The 5,663-nt window shown below is 33.7% G+C and overlaps 1 pseudogene across 1 annotated transcript; it reads left to right on the forward strand.

Annotated features, from left to right (window-relative positions):
• The first annotated feature begins 213 nt into the window (after positions 1-213).
• LOC148203289 (putative receptor-like protein kinase At5g18500) lies at positions 214-4,908 on the forward strand (annotated as a pseudogene). The gene is made up of 8 exons (XR_015784053.1): positions 214-678; positions 1,392-2,042; positions 2,180-2,284; positions 2,572-2,694; positions 2,794-2,964; positions 3,567-3,695; positions 4,058-4,270; positions 4,534-4,908. The product of XR_015784053.1 is annotated as a putative receptor-like protein kinase At5g18500 (transcript).
• Positions 4,909-5,663: the final 755 nt, after the last annotated feature.

The raw sequence follows: 5,663 nt of genomic DNA on the forward strand, positions 1-5,663 counted from the left end.
TGGAAACATATATATAAATTATTACCATAATATTAATTTATTAATCAATTTATAGATTACTAGAAGATAGAGTAATAATTGTTTGTGTGAAAGCGTGCCAAAATCGATTATGAGAAGAATAATAAATAGAAATGAAAAATGATGAAGAGAAATGACAAAGACATGAACAGGAAGAAATGGACCGAAAAGAGGAGAGGGAAGAAATTTGAAGAAACAGCAAAGAAAAATTTCTATTTTGATGCCTTCTCTTTTACTGTATGTAATGTGAGCCATGTCACTTCCCATCACCTACCACTGATAATTCCATGCCTTCTTATTAGCCCCACCATTTGCCTCTCCTCAGAATTTCATGTGCCTCTTGTGTTCTTCAATTCCCTCCAATTTCACCACAGGGTGTGATTAGTGCCTTTGCTGTGACCTCCTCCTTCATTTGGTCCAGTGAGGGGAGGGGGTCTCAGAAGTTCCATTTCAGAAACAGACACCCTTTTGATCATTTCCGAAAACCCAGAAAGCAAAAGCTAACATTGGTAGGATTTTGACAATGGATGTGAAGTTTTGGTGCTACAATGGCTTCACACCCAAAAGGGTTTTGGAAGCTTGAAAGATCTAGTGTTTAACTTGCTTCAGGGTCTGAAAAGTAGCTGGGGACAAATCTTGAAGGATTTGAGTTGTGAAGAGGTACTCATCGATCCTTTTCAGCTCCAAAGACTTGTTTTTGCCTGTTTTTTGCCTAGTATGTAAGAAAGTTTTTGCAATGTTGACGGTAACAAACGAAGATATGTATGGTTCCTTTTTTGTTGTTTTCTCATTGGCCCGCTTGCAACGTGACTCAATTATTTTTGGGTTTGCTGAATTTTGAAATTTTAGTGGGCTTTTGTCTTCCCGAGTACTGAGAGAATAAAGTCCGGTCCTTCTCGCTTACTTTGTTTTCAGTGTTCTAAAAAACATTTTTCTTTGTTTTTATGCTCTTTTGGCTTCTTACGATTTCGTATTTTGCAATAAGTTTGAAATCAAAGGCTTTTCTCCGCTTCATATGTGCTTCATTTACTAGGGATGTGAATAATACACCAAAATGCTGCGTTTATTTTTCCAAAAAATTTCCAATTTATTTATTTTTTCTGGGAAATGAACTCCTGTTAGTATGTAACCAGGTTTTGTTTTCCCAGTTACTTGTGTATATGCTGGCAAAGATAGTTCAGTTTGCTGCTGACATTTTTTAAGGTGGATGTGCAATTAACTTTCTCAAATCTGGTGATTTGCGGAATCAAGTTGAACAATTTGGTGTCATAATTCAAGTTAATCAAATGTTTTACTTCTTGCTACATGATTTTCTGTGTGCATGTTAGTACCCTCATATATTTTAACTCTGACTCATGCAGTTTGTTTAGCAGCAAAATGGCATCTGATCTGAGTTCGGGGTTGTCCAAGAAAACTTTTGTATTTGGTTTGAAAGTGTGGGTACTAATGGGAATACTAGTTGGGTTATTCATCATAATCATTCTTGTGGTGCTATCAATATGTCTCACTTTAAGAAAGAAGTTCAGAAGAGTCAAGGGTAAGCTTCCACTCAGCCATGTGTTAGCTGTTTCAGAAGAGATCAAAGAAATTAGAGTTGATCAAGTTTCAGCAAATAATCATCCACAGAATGGTACTTTTATGAGTCTGAATGACAAATTTGGTGAAGGGGAGACTGAAAAGGTTTTGAACCAAACACAGAATGGGGACAATAGTAGTCAATCAGGCTCCTTTAATCATTTAGAACAAGATGGTAATGGCTCTCAATCAGGTGAAGAAAGTGGTGCTAAGGGAATTGCTTCTTATAGGTCTTCTTTGCATCCTATAACCGCACCATCCCCTTTGTCTGGTCTGCCGGAATTCTCACAGCTTGGCTGGGGCCACTGGTTTACATTAAGGGACCTAGAACTTGCTACAAACAGATTTTCAAAAGAAAATGTTATTGGGGAAGGTGGATATGGAATTGTTTATCGTGGTCAATTAATCAATGGGAGTCCTGTGGCCATAAAGAAGCTACTCAATAATTTGTAAGTTATTTTATTATCATGTTTTGTTGCATTGCAGCCGTTCTGTTCATTTTAATTTTAGATTAGTTTATACAATGTCATGTTTCATGTTTTGTTAGATCTTGTTTATCTCACAACTGTTGATATCCATCATGCAGAGGACAAGCTGAAAAGGAATTCAGAGTGGAGGTTGAGGCTATTGGTCATGTGCGGCATAAGAACTTAGTACGACTTTTGGGCTACTGCATTGAAGGCACACATAGGTAACAGATTCTTTAATGTTTGCACATTATGTGTGTTTGACTGTTTGATTCTCTACTCGATTTGATCATTTGACCGACAGCTTAAATGCTTACTGTTTGATATCTCCATTATTCTGATTTACAAATCTATTAGATGTTTGAAAAATTATGGCCATAAGTTTTTTCTTGGATGAAAATTCTTCGTAATTGACATATTTCTCTCTATATCACAGTTTGCATATTCTTATTAGTACTAAGTACTGTTTTATATTATCTGTAGATTTTATTGAACCTGCTAATAATTTCAGGTTGTTGATATATGAGTATGTTAACAATGGCAATTTAGAGCAGTGGCTTCATGGGGCCATGCGGCAGCATGGTTTTCTTACTTGGGATGCTCGGATAAAAATTCTCCTTGGAACAGCCAAAGCGTATGCTCATCTGTTCCTGAAAACAAATTAATCTACTAATTGTCTTCAGCTTCATTGTCTTTTTTACGAGTTTCCTTTTGATCTCTGATTATCTTGTAGGCTGGCTTATTTGCACGAGGCAATTGAGCCAAAAGTTGTGCATAGAGATATTAAGTCGAGCAATATTCTAATTGATGAGGACTTTAATTCCAAAATATCTGACTTTGGGCTGGCTAAGTTACTTGGTGCTGGAAAAAGTCATATTACAACCAGAGTTATGGGCACTTTTGGGTAAGCTTCTCGTTTACAAATTAGGACTTTTTTGTTTTGTTTTGTGTAAAAGTTAGTTTCTTTATAAATGTTTAGTTAGGCATGGTGATGTTGACAACACAACTAAGTACAATCTATTCTTTTTGTTATATTATTAATTTGAGTAAATTATATTATTAACTTTTATGGTTTGGCTGAAGGTTTAGATTTACATTCCAGGAATTTAACACCATTTCCAAAAGCAAGCACAATCTTTGGTTCAATTTTGCTCAGTGATCTCATGCATGTAGTCTAATCATGATTAGATTAGAACATATACATTGTAAGATAGTCCATTTTTCCTAAAGAATTTATGACGGTTTTGTCAAAAAACAGCAGATAATCATTTAAACGCAAAATTGTCATAGTCTAGTATATGCTTGCATTTAATTTTTCAGATATGTTGCACCAGAATCTGCCAATTATGGCGAGTGACCTCAAATTTTAAGAAACACCATCTCACAGCAATCTCATTCGCACTCTAAATTTGATTAATCATTATTTTTTCTTTGCACTTGATATTACAGAAACTGAAACTGTCGCTAACTTATTCTTCTTTTCTTGTTTGCATTGCATTTTCCCAGATATGTAGCTCCAGAATATGCCAATTCTGGCTTGCTAAACGAGAAGAGTGATGTTTACAGCTTTGGGGTATTGCTCCTTGAAGCAATTACAGGAAGAGACCCGTGGATTATAGCCGACCAGCAGCCGAGGTATGTACATTCAGTCTCATTACTGTTATACAGACATGTTTGTTTCTCTTAGAAAGTGTATACATAATCAATCTTTTTCATCTCTAGTCGAAACGAGATTTCTAATGTTTTTAAGTTGAGTAGCATCTTTAGAAGTACTAAAATAAAACAGAGTCATAGATTTTACATAGGAATATTTGATTGAGTAATTGCCAAAGGAGCACTAGTATGTCTTAACATGAATTGTGTTTTAGAAAGAATGAAAAACATAAAACATATCGAATGGAACAGACAAAGACTTCATAATTTTTCTTTCTGTTCCAACAGTTTTGACTCTATGAAGTCATTGGACTTTCCTTAACACTATCAGGTCGATCTTGTAGGTAAATTTGGTCGACTGGCTGAAGATGATGGTAGGTTTTCGACGCTCAGAAGAGGTGTTGGATCCCAACATCGAGACCAGGCCATCGACAAGTGCTCTTAAACGAGCCCTCTTGACAGCTCTGAGATGTGTTGATCCAGATGCAGAAAAAAGACCAAGAATGAGCCAAGTCGTCCGCATGCTTGAATCAGAGGAATATCCTATACCACGAGAGGTTTGAGTTCTGAATCTCACCTCCAACAACACAGTATTTTTCCAATTTGGTTCTGTTACATGATGTTGTATTAGGTTCCTTGCAACAACATATAAAAAGATTAAACAAGACAAGGGAAAGTGTGCATGCAGAGAGCACAAAGAAAATGAAAACAAAAGGAAAAAGCAACATTTATTTTGAGACCCCTTTGGCTCTTTGAACTCATCACATGTTAAAAGTTTACATTTTGTGTTGTTTCTGAAACATTGTGAATGGCATTTCAGGATCGAAGACGCCGGAAGAGTCAGGCCGGAAACATGGAGGTGGAGACTCATTCTGATACAGACAAGAGTGACAATGCAGATTATAAGTCCAATGGCAGAAGGAACCAATGTGTGTAGCAGAGGCAGGCATCTCAAAGAATTTATGGAATGAAGAACACAAGTTAATGGTAAATTTTACACTTTTGAGCTTTTGTAAAAGTTGTGATGGCTGCCACTTTATACATGAAAACATGGAGCAGGAACAGGTTTCTTTGGGATGGTTTATATACTTATTTGTTGTTATAGTTAGTTTGTAGATGTTAGATTGTAGATTATTGTTTATGGATAATGGTGGTTTGTACAGTTTCATTACTATTCTTTCCTATTGTCCTTTCACTAGTTTTTTGACCTGTCCATGTTAACTTAGATTATAATATTTTTGTTATTACCTGATTAGCATGATTAATAAGAATGCAATATTTGATTTCACTAAGAAAATAATGCAATCATTATTCATAATATATGTTCAAATTAGAGTACACAATGATGGTAGGAAATAAAAATGTTTATGTAAATTAAAGAAAATTCGAAGAATGTTGCATTACCTCAATTTTATATTGACATAAGAAGTCTTCTATTGATGATAAGTGTTTTTCTCAATATCTTTTATCTACCATTAATTCACTAATAATCTCAAAACATAATTTTGATATAGATAGTTTTTAATTGAAATAAAGTTCAAATAAGAAAAATTGTATACCTTAGATGTATTGTAAAATAGGGTATGTATTTCATTTTACATAGTTTTGAAGATTTGTTTATACAAATATATGTGATGTTTTTTAGTAGTTGTATATTATTAAAATAGGATATTATAAAAATTATATTCTTAATTATATAATCTTGATTCAAATTATGCAATTTAAAATTATTTAAAATATATTTATTTAATTTACATATTTGAATTATGTAATTTCAAACTATATTCTAAATGATGTAATATGAAATAAGTAATATTGTTGTATAAGATGTTGTTATAAATCACTTAATAAAAATTTGATTTCGAATTGCATAATCCACATTTGATATAGTGTTTTGAATTATATAATTTAAATTTGTATTTTAGATTACATATTTTTATTATTTATACT

The sequence above is a fragment of the Vigna umbellata genome, chromosome 2 (genome assembly GCF_029865625.1).
Source record: "Vigna umbellata cultivar VRB3 chromosome 2, Vumbellata_1.0, whole genome shotgun sequence".
NCBI classification, from domain to species: Eukaryota; Viridiplantae; Streptophyta; class Magnoliopsida; order Fabales; family Fabaceae; genus Vigna; species Vigna umbellata.